The following is a 17,163-nucleotide window of genomic DNA, read 5'->3' on the forward strand; positions in this document are numbered from 1 at the left end:
TCCGGGTGCTGCTGCCCGCCCTTTGCAGAGACGCGTGGTTAAAGGAACCCCTCTGAACACCCATTGTTCTGCCCCTGCAGCTGCCTTTGTTGGCCCTCTAGGAGGTAAGCAAGGTATTGCAGTGCTTGATTTGAGTGTCCAGCTTCCTGGGAAAGCACAGCAGATTTTTTTGTTTGGAGGTTTTCCTGATTTGGATCCCTTTTTTTTGCCATGGAGCCAGAGCTGCCCCTGTGCAGAAAATGGCCCCACACCATCCTACTGCAAGTTTCGCTGCATCTGCATGACAGTCATGAGACTACTTCCCCATCTGGACCCAGACCAGAGGTATGAAAGGTTCGCCTGTCATGCAGCCCCACTGCCCGTGCCTCCAAACTTCTTCATGGAGAGGCGTTTTTGGAGGCTTGACACCAGCTCCGACTGGTGGGACTGGCTCGTTATGGAGTTGTGGGATGACCAGCAGTGGCTCTGCAACTTCTGGATGCGGAAGGCCACTTTCCAGGAGCTGTGTACCTGGCTCACCCTGCTCTGCAACAGCAGGACACCTGCGGCCCGCCATCCCCCTGGAAAAGAGGGTTGCTATTGCCCTCTGGAAGCTGGCCACCCCCGACACCCACTGCTCCGTGGGACACCAGTTTGGAGTGGGAAGGTTTACTGTCAGGTCCATCCTGATAGAGGTAAGTCATTGTAGGGGGACAGGCACAGTTGGGGGGGAAAGGGGGTAAAAAAGGGAGACTGTCAGGAAAGGGCAAGGTGGAGTGGGGGATGGGGTGGAGTGGAAGTGGGAGGGAGCTGCTGGGGAGGGGGAGGGGAAGGGAGAGTTCTGAGGAGGTGATTCCCAGGGTGTTTGAGAGAGAAGGTGAGTGGTGGGTTCTCCTCCCAAGAGATCAGGCACCCCTTCTAAAATTTTGTTGTCTGATTATTTGTCTCTTTCTGCAGGTGGTGAGGGCCATCAATTCTGAGCTGCTGAACAGGCTCGTCTGTCTAGCAGACCTGGACAACGTCGTGGCCGGCTTTGCTGCCTTTGGCTTCCCAAACTGTGGAGGAGCACTCGATGTGACACACATTCCAATCCGTGCACCGCCCCATCGAGCAACCCAATTCATTAACAGGAGGGGCTACTTTTCAATGGTTCTCCAGGCCCTGGTCAACCATCGTGGCCAGTTTACTGACATTTGTGTTGGGTGGTCAGGGCTGGCACATAATGTCCGCATCTTCAGGAACTCCTACCTCTACCGGAGGCTGCAGGCAGGAACATTTTTCCCGCATCGTGACTTTGCGCTTCGGGACATGCACATGCCGGTGTGTATAGTGGTTGATGCTGCCTACTCCCTGATGCGGTGGCTGATGAAGCCCTACACCAGCCACCTGGATGCAAGCAAGGAACAGTTTCATGCTCATCTTAACCAGGCTCGCAACCAGGTGGAATGTGTGTTTGGATGTTTAAAAGGGAGATTCCAGTGCTTGCTCACATGGCTAGAAATAGGGGAAAGCAACATTCCTGAGGTGGTGGCCGCGTGTTGCATTCTCCATAACCTGGTGGAGAGGAAAGGGGAGGCCTTCCTACTAGGGTGGGGTACAGGTGCTGATGGTCAGGAGAGGCACTTTGATGAGCCCCGGACAGCTGCCATCTGCCAGGCTCACCAGTCTGGTGTTCGCATCCAGGAGGCCCTATGGGAGTGATTCTCTAATGGAGTCCACTGACTCTCCTGAGGGCCTCCTGTCTGGGGGGTTGGTTCCCTCCTAAACCCTCACCCTGATCCTGTTTGTAGAAATAATAAACACCAGGTTTTGTCTGAAAAGAATAACGTCTGTTTTATTGTTATAAATAACAATAACTGAAAGAATGTTGAAATGTTGCAAACATGTACAATCTTTTGTTTAGTGTACATAGTTTTTTCTCAAAGCATACTTTCTGCATCAAAAATAAACATTTTCTTAAATACCCAATATTGTGTTTAACTGGGGTGGTGTGGGTGCTTAAAACCTGGAGGAGGGGAAGGGGACTTGAAACCTGGAGAGGGGAAGGGGATCAGGTTGGACGGTGCTTGCCTGCTTGCAGACTCCTGCCGCCTCATGTTCGGGGTCAACCATGGTCTCGGGATTGAGTGGGGCGATTGACTATTGGCTGGACAAGAGAGGATAGGAGCACTTGGGTCTGGGAGGCTTGGGAGAGAGGAAGGCCAGGGAGATGGGGGGCACTGAGGAACTGGGAGGGGTTAGGAGGGGATGGGGGAGGGGGGGGATGGGGGACTGAGAGGGCTGGGGGAGAGGGAGGTACAAGGGGGGAGGGGATGGTGCGGTGGAAGGGGGGTTTGGTGTGCTGGAGGAGCAGGACCAGGCACAGGAGCAGGCAAGCCACAGACCTCCCTGAGGGTATGTCTACACTACCCCCCTAGTTCGAACTAGGGGGGGTAATGTAGTCATACGGAGTTGCAAATGAAGCCCGGGATTTGAATTTCCTGGGCTTCATTTGCATAAAGCCAGCTGGCGCCATTTTTAAATGCCGGCTAGTTCGGACTGCGTGCCACGTGGCTACACGTGGCACGAACTAGCTACTTCGGATTAGGAAGCTACTTCGGATTAGGAAGCTAGGAAGCCTAATCCGAAGTAGCTAGTTCGTGCCACGTGTAGCCACGTGGCACGCAGTCCGAACTAGCCGGCATTTAAAAATGGCGCCAGCTGGCTTTATGCAAATGAAGCCCAGGAAATTCAAATCCCGGGCTTCATTTGCAACTCCGTATGACTACATTACCCCCCCTAGTTCGAACTAGCGGGGTAGTGTAGACATACCCTGAGAGTGGCACACAGGGACATGCACTGCTGGACATGCTCCTCCATCAGCCGATCATGCCACCGAGCCTCTGCCTCTGTCCTCTCTCGCAGGATGGTGTTGAGCTCCTGACGGGCCACCACATGCTGCCTCAGGATGTCTGCATAGACACACCTGTGACTGCGGCTCCCATGACCCCGGGATGGAGGTGGGGCTGGGGTGCTGTGGCCCTCTTGCACGGCTGGTCTGGCTGTGGAGGAAAAGAGGAAGACACAATCAGTCATGTGTGCAACAGCTGTCCAAAAGGGCATGCCCTCTCCTTCAGACAGGGGACTCAGACGTTCTGAAGGTAACACCATGTGTGACCTGGGCATCGGCCTGAGCATCACAGGGGTCCCGAAGTGCCAATGACAACCCACCTGGGTGTGTTCTGGACATGGTTTATGCCACCACATGGTGCGCCCCCATGTGTCACACTCTACCGCTGGACATGTTGGCACACGCACAGCCAGTTGCATGATGTCCAGGGTGAGCATTACAGGTTTCCCTTGTGCATCACCCACTGTGCACCCACCTCCCCCACCCTGTGTGTTACACGACTTCACTGCACTCACCTGCTGCTTCATCTCTGGCATCAGATGACACCTGGGAGGCCTCTGGGGTCTGGATGACTGGTTCCAGAGTGAGGGTCACCGTCTTCTCGCTCTCTTCCTCCTCCGGCACCATCTCCCCATCTCTAGACTCCCTGGACTGCTCTAGTTCCTGCTCTGGCGCGTTCACCACAGGGTCCCCCAAGCCAGACTGGACGAGATGCCGTGGTGTGCCCACCACCAAGGATCTGGGCCAGCTCAGAATAATAAGGGCAGTAGTAGGGGGCTTTCCCAGAATGGGAGCTCTCCTCCCTGGCCTTAACATAGCCCTGGCACAGCTCTTTCACTTTATAGCGCACCTGGTCCTGGGTGCGGGGGTGATGCCCTCTCTTGGCCAGGGCCTCTGCCATTCGACCAAAAATGTACACATTTCGCCGCCTTGTGTTCAGGGCTTGTAGGGCCTCCTCCTCCAACCAGAGCTCAAGAAGGGTCTTGAGCTCTGGCCCAGACCATGCCGGTGCCTGGCGTTTGGAGCCCCTGGTTGGGTCCCCAGAAGGCTGCCTGGTAAGGCCAGGAGGGTCTGGGACTGGGACATGGCTGCACTGGAAGAGCCATGTGCTCTGGCTGCTTTGCTGCCACAACTGGCTGTGAGGTGACTGTCCCTTTAAAAGATGGCTGCAGACAGGAACCAGAGAGATGCAAGGCATGCCCCGGACTGTCCATCAGGGCTTCTTCCTGGAGGCCCTTTTTTTCAAAAAAACCTGGCTCCTCATGTCCACACACTTTTTTTTTTGATGGATCTCCATCGAAAAAGGCGTTCTTCCTCGTGAAATGAAGAGTACCGCCATCGAAAGAAAAGCCACATTCTTTCAATTTAATTTCAAAAGTATGAGGCTGTAGTTTAGACGCAGGTGAAGTTTTTTTTGAAAAAAGGCTACTTTTTTTTAAAAAACCCTGCAACTTAGACACAGCCTAGATAGCAGCTATCCCCTTGTGGGTATTACCACAATACAAATAGTCATGCTAATTGCTTTATTCTTTATATCTCGCTTTTGAAAATCACTCTAATAAATCTAAACTATTTTCAAAGGGGGCATTACCACTTAACTATGAATTATCATAGTATAACTATAACAAATAAATTATTATGATGAAGGTTGGGTGACATTTTGTTGAAGTTAGTGGGTATGACAGATGCCCTTCATTTATGAGACAAAAAGCAGTTAAGCTCTTTTTTGGAGTCAGACAACTCCAATAGAAACCACCACCCAAAACATATACAAGGATGGTCAGAAGCTAAGCTACATAGGCAAATACAGAGGGCTATGTATTGTTTGGTGAAGCTTTATGAGTACATGTATGTCTATTACCAGTAGCATCCAAAAGTAGCCAGAGACCAGGTAAGAAATGGAGTAAAAAAGCCAAACAGAAAAGAGAAGCACTTGCAGCATGGTCCTGAGAGAAAGCTAAGAGGAATGGGCAGAACTGTGATTGGAAAGAGACTTGGACCTGTGCACAAAGAAACTGTCTCCTGTTGTTTGATTCCTACTGTGTCCAGGTAAACAAGACTTTGTGAATATTCTTTCTAAATAAAAAGGACCTCATACCATGCTCAATGTTTCTTCCCAAGCAAACCACCTGCAAGGCCCCCAATATTGGCTGTTTGGATCAAAAGGGATATTGGTATCTTTTATACAAATTGTGATAGTCTTGCATACACAAAATTCTGATTATCCATTTTCCCTCATGATTATGTTTTTAAACAATATGAGATGTTCATTCCACTACCCCATTTGACTTTGGCACTTGATCTCTATATATCTGCTCAAACCCCAAGGGTACGTCTAAACTACATTGCTCCATCGACGGAGCCTGTAGATTTGTTGTTTTGTCAAAGGTAAATGAAGCCGTGATTTAAATGATCGAGGCTTCATTTACATTTACATGGCTGCCGCGCTGAGCCGACAAACGGCTGATGAGCTGTTTGTCCGCTCAGCGCGCTAGTCTGGACGCTCCCCTGCCGACATCAAAGTCCTTTGTCGGCAGCCCCGGTAAACCTCGTCCCACAAGGAATAACGAGGCTGCCGGCAAAGGGCTTTGATGTCGTCAGGGGAGCATCCAGACTAGAGTGCTGAGCGGACAAACAGCTGATCAGCTGTTTGTCGGCTCAGCGCGGCAGCCATGTAAATGTAAATGAAGCCGCGATCATTTAAATCACGGCTTCATTTACCTTTGCCTATGTGTCTAATCTACATGCCTCTGACGACAGAGGCATGTAGTCTAGGCACAGCCCAAATGTTCACCAAAAAGCTTTGAATTTTTTACTACGTTATGAACCACACTCTGAAATCCTTTGATTTAAATATGTACTGTGGAGATAGTGATTCTTTACATTAACTCTATTTTATGCAATGTATCTTACAGAAGTCTAAACTCAAAATATCTTGAACATGACTCATCTAACATTGAATATTCTTTGTCTTCAAAAGACAAGGTGAGTGAGGTAATATCCTTTATCGGTCCAACCTCTATAGGTGAAAGAGACAAGCTTCTAAGCCACACAGAACTCTCCTTCAGATCTGTCTTCAAAGTAAGACACAAATATATATGAGAAGTTCTACCTGGTATTTGCTAGGGGAGGCAATGATCCTCAATGAAATATTGATAAATATATTTGGTGGCATGCTAACATTTTTCTAACCATATCAGCAAGTTTTGTACTAATACTGGGCCAGTAAGAAGGTCTTTCTAATCATAATTCCCCATGCAAATGCATAATATAAATAAATGACACAGCATTTCTTTCCATAATATTTTTTCTCCTTAAATAATTACAATATTAATGCTAACTCATCACAAATAGAGCAAAAATATGATTTCATTATTTATCTCACACCAGCTCTCAAATACCATTGACTTGAGCATCCGTTGTTCTGCATTATATTGAAAGAAAAAACATCATACTTTAAATTTTTTATGTAAAACATAAACAGTTAACTAGTTCATTTTAAACTAAATAGCAGATTTGATTAAATATTTATTTAAATTCTCCATCAAAACAAAAATTAACTCTCAAGAAAAAATATCATTCTCCTACTTTCCCTTCTTTGTGTCTTGTATAGTACATATGAACTGCCATACCAGGTGAGAGCAAAGTTCCACCTATTACAGTATCTTGTCTTCCAAGAGTGGCCAGTGCCAGGTGCCCCAGAGGGAATCAACAGAAAAGGTAATCATCAAGTGATCCACACCTTGTCGCCCATTCCCAGCTTAAAGGTAACAGAGGCTAGGGACTCCATCCCTGCCTATCCTGGCTAATAGCCATTGATGGACCTATCCTCCATGAATTTATCTAGTTCTTTTTTGAATCCGGTTATAGTTTTGGCCTTCATAGTATCCTCTGGCAAAGAGTTTTATAGGTTGATTATTCATTGTGTGAAGAAATACTTCCTTTTGTTAGTTTTAAATCTGCTGCCTATTAATTTCATTTGGTGACTCCTAGTTCTTGTGTTATGTGAAGGAGTAGATAGAACTTCCTTATCTACTTTCTTTACACCAGTCATGATTTTATAGACCTCAATCTTATCCCTCCCCCTTTAGTCACCTCTTTTCCAAGCTGAAAAGTTCCCGTCATTAAAATCTCCTCATATGAAAACAATCCATACCCTTAATCTTTTTTCTTGCCCTTTTCTGATATATATTTTTGTTGCCCTATTCCAATATATATTTTTTCAGATGGGACAACTATATCTTCACACAGTATTCAAGATGTGGGCATACCATTGATTTATATAGAGACAATATGATATTTTCTGTCTTATTATCTATCCCTTTTTTTAATAATTCCCAACATGCTGGGTTTTTTTTTAAACTGCTGATACATGTTGAGTGGATGTTCTCAGAAAATTTTTCACAATGACACCAAGATCTCTTTCTTGAGTGTTAAAAGCTAATTTAGACCCCATTATTTTATATGTATAATTGGAATTGTTTTCCAATGGGCAGTACTTTGCATTTATCTACATTAAAATTCATCTGCCATTTTTTTGGCCCAGTCACCCACTTTTATGAGATCCTTTTGTATCTCTTCATACTCTGCCTACAATTTAATTATCTTGAGTAGTTTTGTATCTTCTGCAAATTTTAATTTCTATTTGCCCCTTTTAGCAGGTCATTTATGAATATGTTGAATAGGACTGGTCCAAGAACAGGCCCTTGGGGAACACAAACAACTATTTACTTCTCTCCATTTAACCAGTTACCAATCCGTAAAAAGACCTTTCTTCTTCTTCTCATGGCATCTTACTTTGCTTAAGAGCCCTTGTTGAGGGGCCTAGTCAAAAAATCTTTCTGAAAATCTAGGTACACTATAACCATGGGACCCCCATTGTGCACATGCTTGTTGATTCTGTGGAAGAAAACAAGCCTTCACTCTGCGTTGTCTTTAAGCAACAATTCCTTCAGAGAATTCTATTTGGTGGTGAGGCATGATTTCCCTTTATCAATAAATTATGTGATATGACAATATTGTTCTTCACTATTGTTTCAACCAGTTTTCCTGATACTGAAATTAGGCTTACCAACTGGTAATTACTAAAATAATCTCTGGAGCCCTTTTTAAAAATTGGCATCAGATTAGCTATATTCCAGTCATTTGATACAGCAAGTGATTTAAATGATAGATTCCAGACTAGAGTTAATAGTTTTTCAGTTTCACATTCGAGTTCCTTCAGAAATCTTTGGTGAACACCATCTGGTTCTGGTGACTTTATTACTGTTTATCGGTTTGCTCCAAAACTGCCTCTAATAACAGGTCAATCTGGGACAGTTCTTCAGGTTTGTAACCTACAAAGAATGACTCAGGTTTGAGAAAATCTCTCATGTCCTCAGCTGTGAAGACCAATGCAAAAAATTCATTAACTTCCTCCACAATGGCCTTATCTTCCTTGAGTGATTCTTTAGCATCTTGATTGTCCAGTGGCTCCACTGGTGTTTAGCAGACTTTCTGCTTCTAATGTACTTAAAATATTTTTGGCTTTTACTTTGAATCCTTGGCAAGCTGTTCTTCAAATTCTTTTTTGGCCTTGTTAACTTCATTTTTATACTTCATTTGCCAGAGTTTATGCTGCATTCTATTTTCCTTACTAGGATTTAACTTTCACTTTTTAAATGAAGCCTTTTTGCCTCTCAATGAATCTTTTACTTTGTTGTTTAGCCACAATGGCACTTTTAAAGTTCTCTTTTTATGTATTTTTTTTTAGTTTGGGGCATATATTTAAGTTGAGCCTCTCATAGTGTTTTCAAAAAGTTTCCATGCAGCTTGCAGAGATTTCACTTCTAGCATTGTGCCTTTTAATGCCTGTTTAACTAACTTTTTCATTTTGTCTAGTTCCCCTTTCTAAAATGAAATGCTATGCTCTTGGGCAGCTGTGGCATTTTTCCTGCCACAGGTATGTTAAATATATTATGGTTACCATTATCAAGCAGTCTAGTTATATTTACTGCTTGGACCATTTAAGACTAAATGGTCTTAAATGGGCTCCATTTAAGACTAAATCAAGAATTGCCTCTTCTCTTGTGGGTTCCAGGATCAGCTGCTCCAAGAAGCAGTCATTTAGAGGGTCAAGAAACTTTATCTCTGTATTGCATCCAGAGGTGACATGCTCCCACCCAGTCAATAGTGAAATCCCCCATTATTACTGAACTTTTTTTTTAAAATGTTAATAGCATCTCTAATCTCCCTGAGCATTTCACAGTCACTATCACCCGGTGGGTCAGGTGATTGGTAATACATCCCTATTGCTATATTTTTATTATTAGAGCATGGAATTACTATCCATAGAGATTTCATGGTACAGTTTGGTCAATTAAAGATTTTTATTTCATTTGATTCTACACTGTCTTTCAGATATACCGGCAGTCCCCGGGTTACGTACAAGATAGGGACTCTAGGTTTGTTCTTAAGTTGAATCTGTATGTAAGTCGGAACTGGCGTCCAGATTCAGCCACTGCTGAAACTGACCGCCAGTTCTGACTTACATACAGATTCAACTTAAGAACCCCAGGTGTCCCCAAGTCAGCCGCTGCTGAAACTGATCAGCGGCTGATTCCAGGAAGCCCCGGGGCAGAGCAACTCTGCCTCGGGCTTCCTCTAGTCAGCGCTGGTCAGTTTCAGCAGCGGCTGACTTGGGGACGCCTGGGGCAGAGCACCTGGGGTGCTGCTGGGTTGCTCCAGTAGCGCCGCTCCTCGGTGCTACTGGACCAACCCAGCAGCACCCCAGGTGCTCTGCCCCAGGCGTCCTGGTTCAGCCGCTGCTGAAACTGACCAGCAGCGGCTGAATCAGGACGCCTGGGGCAGAGCTGCTGGGGTGCTGCCGGGTTGGCTCAGTAGCGCCCAGAGCGGCGCTGTGGGACCAACCGGCAGTGCCCCAGCTGCTCTGCCACAGGCGTCCGGAGAAAAGCCTGGTCTGCTGGGGGGGGGGGGGGGCGTACTAGCTGCCCCCCCTCCCCCAGCAGACCAGGGAGACGCACCGCGGTCCCGCTGCCCGGGTCCTCCGCGGCTTTGCTCCCCGTCTCCCTGGTCTGTTGGTGACTAGGGGTAGCTCGGGGACTGCCTGTATTGTCATGCCCCATCAGCACAACCTGTTTTGTCCTTCTGATATATTTTATATCTTGGTATTACTGTGTCCTATTGGTTATCCTTATTCAATCAAGCTTCTGTGGTGCCTATTATATCAATATCCTCATTCAATACAAGGCACTTTAGTTCACTCACTTTATTATTCTACTTCAAGCCTGGGTATATAACCATGTTGCAAACTTGCCACTTTTTAGTTATCTGCCATTTCATGATGTAATCAAATAAAATTTTTTTTCATTTGACTGTTTCTGATCAGATCCTGCCTGTATTTTACCATTTCTATCCTCTCCTCCTTATTTGGACATAGAGAATCTCCATTAATATATCCTTCCCTCAGCAATATCTCTGTCTAAATCATGTGCTTTTCTATTTTTTCTATTTTAATACCACAAACATTGATTTGATACCTAAGAGTTTCTATCTCTAGATCAAAAAATTTTCCCTGGTAATATTCTTACAGTTTTTATTGTTTATATAATGAAGAAACTTGTGCACTGTGTTAATTCCAACCAGTTATTCAATCCATTACATTTCCTTTGCATTAAAAATCATAATCCTGAAATCTTTTGCACTACGGATCCAGGCTTCTATTACTATATTAAGGCACCAATAGAATCTGCAGTGACTCAGAGGAAAGAATGTCACCTAGGCTATGTCTAGACTGCAGGCTTCTTTCGAAAGAGCATCTTTCGAAAGATCGAGTCTAGACTGCAGGCGGATCTTTCGATAGAGGAAATCCGCTTTTTCGAAAGAGAGCACCCAGCGAGTCTGGATGCTCTCTTTCGAAGACGGCCTCTTTACATTGAAGAACGCCTTCCTTCGAAAGAGGAACTTTCGAAGGAAGGCGTTCTTCCTCGTGAAACGAGGTTTACCGCCATCGAAAGAAAAGCCGCGTTCTTTCGAAATAATTTCGAAAGAACGCGGCTTGAGTCTGGACGCAGGGGAAGTTTTTTCGGGAAAAGGCTACTTTTCCCGAAAAAACCCCTGAGTCTGGACACGGCCCTACTGATTTACGAATACCATTTTAGGCAGTACCTTCTGTTTTTCTTGTAGGTCTGTGACCCAAATACTGACCATACCCAACTCTGTTTAATATTATTATAGGCAACACATGAAGGGTAGCTAAAATAGGGAACAAATTGTCAAACTAAGTTATAGAAACAAGAAGCACAAGTACATTTTGGAACAGACCCATTTTTGGGGAAAGGATTTAGAAATAAGAATTATGAAGGAGATTTATGAGGTGAAAATGATGAAAATTACAATAAACCCAGTACAGATTTCTCAGGGTTAGAAAGATATTGATGACACATAGCCTCCTTCTAGTCTTTTAAATTGGGTAGTGGTCAGGACAATGACTACAAAAAGGGGTCCTTTTTAGATTTTGTATTTTTTACCCTTTGTATTATAGACTTGAAGGCCAGCAGGGACAATCATGATAATCCACTCTGACCTCCTGTACATTGGAGGCCAAGAACCTCACCCACCCAATCCTGTAACAGGCCCATAATCTCTGCTTGAGATACTGAAGTTCTGAAATCTTGATTTCAGTATTTGAAGCTACAGAAAATCCATCATTTAGTTTAGTTCAAACCAGCAAGTGATCTGTGCCACCTGCTGCAGAGGAAGATGAAAAAAACCTAGGATCTGTGCCATTTGACCTGAGGGGAAAATTCCTTCCTGTCCCTAAATATGGCGATCCATTACCATGTGGGTAAGACTCAGCAGCCAGACACCCGGGAAACAATTCTCTGTTGTAACTCAGAGCCTTCCCCACCTACCGTGCCATGTTTGGCCATTGGATAGGCCATTGGATGTTTGCTGTTAGCAGATGCTGGTGAACCATATGGCATCTTTCAGACGATAAATGTTTAGTGACAATATTTTAAAGAGTGTCAGATTTGCAGTCAGTGCAGCTGTGGAAAGAGCTGTGGTCTACCCTATCTCATGCATCATCAACAAACTTGCCAGCTAAGTTCTGATTCCAGAATCTTTATTATTGGTGATGATGTATGAACCAGAAAGAATACAGCACAGTTTATAAATATCATTCTGAGTTTGTAGCGCTGACAGGTATAATTTATATTAGATTTAATTTGCAAGCTGAGCAAGTTTTATATTGAAATAATTAACAGAGCATAAATATTAAACTATAAAGGGCCAATTCCTGACCTGATTTACACTCCATATCAGTGCAATTTACATAGAATTGTATTAAGTCTAAGCAGAATTTGGCCTTCAATGGTATTTTCACAATGCTATTTTTCTCATAACCACCACTCTTTTGTTGTTCTATTATTCTACATATTCTTAACTGCATATTGGCGCTATAGCCAGCCATGTTCACTTGGGCTTAAGGACAAGATTATTATTTCTAAGGTCAGGCCAGCATTCTGGGTGTAACTTGAAATGACCTGTGCTACACTCACATTTTTTTATACAGCAATGACACTCAAAGGAAGAAACAGTGAAAATCGCTGCAGCTTTCAAATTAAGTAGATAATGGCAATAACATCTGCTGGGTAAAACAAAAGGAGAGCACAACTCTCAGTTTCATTTAAAAAAAAATTAGGTCACATAATAGGAGAATGAAAACAAGCTCTAAATGATACATCTGAGTAGAACAGTCCTTTTCCTCATACTATAGTCATTCGAGATAATTTAGAATGAGTAGAACTTTATTTGTCATTTAAATATGCACATTAATGTTGTATGCCACAAAGAAAGCTGTATCCACATTCCACTCTAGAGCAGAAATATTATCCTATAATTCATATGGAAATTTATAACTGAAAACAACTGCAAATCAGACAGTCTAAAACCCTTTTTTGTCAAGGCTTATATTATACACAAAAATAAACTTCCCATTAGTTCATTTTTACTTTCCATAAACAACCAAGTAGCAGCTATCATTTAAAATGAATGTTTAAAATGTTTAGATACTGTAAATAATATGAAATATGGTCAAGAATAGCAATGAGAGAGTGCCTTCATTTTGAACAACTGCTAGGCATTTCAAGGCTACTTAGAGTAATCAATCATTGGAATGAAAAAATGTGTGTGTTAGGGTGTTAGTTTAGCATGTCACAGAAGAGGGCACCAAGCTGTAAAACCACATGTGGTGGTGTGTAAAATATAGTACAATCAGATGGTGACATCTCACAGCTTGTTAGTTAGTGAACATTTTTAATCAGCTGAGAATCATCAGGCAGTTGAAACTATGTGAAATGAGTCTACAGAACACAACAAATTAGTAGTTTCAGCAAAGAAGCTAAGTTTGGAGTGGATCTGAAACATGAACTACAGTATCTGGTCATCCTGAAAGGTCATGTCAGCACTGACACTCTTTAGTGCATGGGTTCCGAAATTGGGGGCTGTGCCCCCGTGGCGGGGCGTGAAGAAATTCCAGGGGGGGCTCAAGGTGACATAGCCCCTCCCCCTCCGCGTCAATACCCCCCCGCCCAAGTTTTGCTGCTATTTTTGTTTTTCAGCCCCAGTCAGGTTTTTTTTTTCTCAACAACTGTTGCTGCTATTTGGGGGGAGGGGGGGGAGGGGGAGGGAGAAGTAGGGTAAGGGTTTCTCAAAAATCAAAAAGGGGGCATGATGCCGAAAAGTTTGGGAACCACTGTTTTAGTGGGACAAGAGGGCAATGCTTACCCACTGCTGTTTTGTGAATAACAGGTACAGGCTATTGTTATGCTCTATGTGTTCTATAAAGGCTCTAGGGTTGTCAATCTATCACCCTTAATAAGCACTTAATTCTCACCTGTATACACCAAACAAAAGAGGAGAATAATATAATGTTTTAGGGACTTGTGTTTAATTTGTAGATGCTGGATGGCCTAAAAGAATGAACATGAAGGTGATTAGGAAGTCCTGAAAGTAGCTGCAATTCAAAATCTGCAATTTTTGCTTGCAGTAGTTAAATGTATCATAAAATTTTCAGAATCTCCCATAACAGAGTTCTACAGACACTACAATAAAGTCATAGTCACAAGTTGTTTTTTCTCTTAACACACTGTGAAGTCAAATCCAGTTCTGCCACTCATGCAGGAACTTAGCGTCTGTAAAATGGGGATAACAATATTTATATACTTCACAGACTTGTTGTGACTAAAGCTGTTTGAATTATTTTCTATCTTTATATTTTTGACAAATATAGTACTTTATCAACTGACAAATTATTTAGATGCATACTGAATTTTACCAATTTATTCCTTGCTCACAATTGTTTAATAAACACTGTATACATACATTATCAGCCACAGGATTGTTTGCAAATGATTTCTTTTGACTTTTCATTGTTTGGAGCGGGTGACTCGTCACCTAAGTCACACAGCATTCTTTTTGCTCACTTAGAGTGAGTTTACACAGCAGCGTTATTACGGAATAACTGATGTTATTCTGAAGTAACAAAGAGCTTGCCTATGCAGCAAGCCATTATTTCAAAATAATGGTGAGCTGGAGGACTTCTTATTTCACAAGGAGTAAGGGAAGTCCAAGGAAGAGTGCTCTTCCTTTGACCGCCTGCTGTGTAAACAATGCCAAAAGCCGAATTAAGCTACTTTCACTTCTGTTATGCAATTGATGTAGCTGAAGTTGAATTGCTTAATTTGACTTTTGCCCTGGTGTGTAGACATGCCCTCCTTGAATAAAAAAATGTGAACAGAAAAATAATAGATACTAAAAAATGAACGCTAAGAACTGACATGCTTTTTCATGCTCTAACCCCCTTGTTCACATTCATGTGTGTGTCAATGTGGTATGGAATTTATTGAAATACAAAAGGCCAGCATAAGCCATACACCATACTTAAGTCCCACTCAAAATAGCATTACAATGAGATTTTGAAGTGAAGCATGGGCCTTGAGTGGGCCCCCAAGTAGCAGTGAATTCCACTACCAATAAATAAAAACCCTGTTGTCATCAGCTGAAGGAAAGAAAAGAGTGTGCATCATGCAGAACCAAATAGCCACTTGCAAATTTAAACTGATGTTTATGAACAATGTTTGAGCCACATTAGCTGTGTCTGTGAGGACTAAAGAACATTTACAGAGTATACTGAAGATGCACGTTACTATACATTACTAAATATTTTTGAATTCATGTTTTTATTCTTGAACATATTTCCCATAACTTAACAAAATAAAATATACCTATTATGAACAAGACTAATGTAATCTTCCTGAGCAATAAAGCATGACACAGTAAACACTGTTGTTCAATAACATAATCTAGTAATGCAAGCGTTATGGCCTGGTGTCTTCCACTGTCAATGTATGTAATTATGAGGTGTTACAGAGCAAGAGGATGATTCTCCCCAGCCACAGCCTAGAAAAATCTTATATTTCCCTTTCAGAAAATATGCTGAAACTTTGTATTGATAATTTATTTACCAAACACATTTCTCTCCTCTGCAGGCCACACCCTTCCTTGGCTTTACTCTCCATCCAATAATGTTCCACATACATGGAAAAATCTGAGAATACAGCAGCACAGAACTTCCAAACTTCTATCAAGCAAAACACTACAACAAATACCTCTCACTCTTTTCTCGTTATGGTTTGTTGAATCTTCCTTTGTCTTGTTGTATAATAGGAATAATGTTCATGGCACTGGAGTATACACACAATAAATGGCTTCTGTGGTTATCAAACACCTCAGCTTCACTTCAGCATTTAATCACCCACAAAAGCTATTTCTTTGCCTTGTATACTTCTCAGTCACAAACATTATCCCAAGGCTAACACACACCCTGGAGTGCCAGACCTTCATTTTGCCCTGTGAAAGCAAATCTATAAGAATGAAAAACCCCACTATGAATTCTTTTAAATCAAAAAGTTAAGCATGGGCCTGACTTTCAAAATAGTCACAGGCAACAGTGTAATGTCAGGGAAAGGATATGGTGTATGAACATTGTAAAGATCCCAGAATTTTAAATGGTCTCTCAAACAAAGAGTACCTGATAGAAGTGCTCCAGAAAAAAACCCACGCAGCCATGATAGACACACACAGAAGATTATAACTTTATTCTGGGAAAGGGTTATGGGGAGACTTAATTTTGCTCTCAGTTTCTATATAACCCCTGAAACTTAAACTGCTCTGGATAAGCAACTGCTAGAACTTTCTAACAATAAGTATAAGGAGTTCAGACAAGCCTCTTTGACAGCCAAAATGATATTTACAGCATGAAAGGACAAAAAGAAACTTACTATAGTACTGTTACTTGTAAAGTTCTTTCTCCCCTCCAATAGCCAGATTAGCCAGTAGGCAGTACTCAGGAGCTGTGTTTACCCCATGGCTACATTGTGTCTCCTTCCACCAATACATACTCACACCTTGCAGGAAATGCTCTCTCTCCTTCCTGCTCTGTTTAGGTCAGTGACCTCTAAATCCATGAGGGGCATGGGGGGAGCTGAGCTTGTGGAAGCCCTAGAGAAAGACAATGAAAATTGGTTCTAGCACAGAAAAATCAGAAGCTGAGGAGAAGCGAGAACAAGAATCAAAGACATGGGGTGGGGGGAGAAAACACGGTGGAGAGGGGAGTGAGCTTGGTAAGGAGTAAAGAGAGTGCATAGGGAAGAGACAGAGAACAAAACAAGGTGCCTCAGAGGGAGGACAGAAAGAATTAGGGATTGAAGGAAGGCAAAGAATGGAGTTTGGTCCAGTGAGGAGGAAATAATTTGGGGCTGGTTGGGACTGGAAACTAAGACTGGAAACCATTAAGGGGATAGGTTACACCAGGATCTAGATTGGGGGGCACTGGGAGTGGAGAAAAGGGGATGACACTGCAAGTAGGAGCAGAGATTCCCTGTGCAACCTTAATTTGGTGCCCTTGTGTGCATTACTTTTATTTCTTACATTATAATTGTATTTATTAGTTTGTAATGTATCCATGACAGACTATATGGCACTAAGTAGTTCCTTTCTGGCTCTGCTTGTGTAAGGGGATTGTTAGCCCCTTATTGAAACTCTGTGGGAGTTTTTTGGTTTGCCAGCTCCCAGTATCAAAAGGGAAAGGGTCCATGAGACTGACAGACCCCAGAGACAACGGAAAGCAGCCAACACTCCAGCTCAGCCTGATTGACAAGTTGGACAGGCCAGTGAGAAAAGCAAGAGGCCAGGACCCATCCTCCGTCTGGGTCTCTCTGAGCAAGGAGAGA

The 17,163-nt window shown here is 43.1% G+C and overlaps 1 long non-coding RNA gene across 1 annotated transcript in view; it reads right to left on the reverse strand.

Moving 5' to 3' along the window:
* Positions 1-16,337, reverse strand: part of LOC106731979 (uncharacterized) — a 47,741-nt gene extending 31,404 nt beyond the window's left edge. The window contains exon 1 of the long non-coding RNA XR_001368216.4: positions 16,213-16,337. This is a non-coding gene — a long non-coding RNA (uncharacterized LOC106731979). The remainder of the gene's footprint in view (positions 1-16,212) is intronic.
* Between the last annotated feature and the right edge of the window lie 826 nt (positions 16,338-17,163).

This window comes from Pelodiscus sinensis, chromosome 2, assembly GCF_052426305.1.
Source record: "Pelodiscus sinensis isolate ZL-2025 chromosome 2, ASM5242630v1, whole genome shotgun sequence".
Classification (NCBI taxonomy): Eukaryota; Metazoa; Chordata; order Testudines; family Trionychidae; genus Pelodiscus; species Pelodiscus sinensis.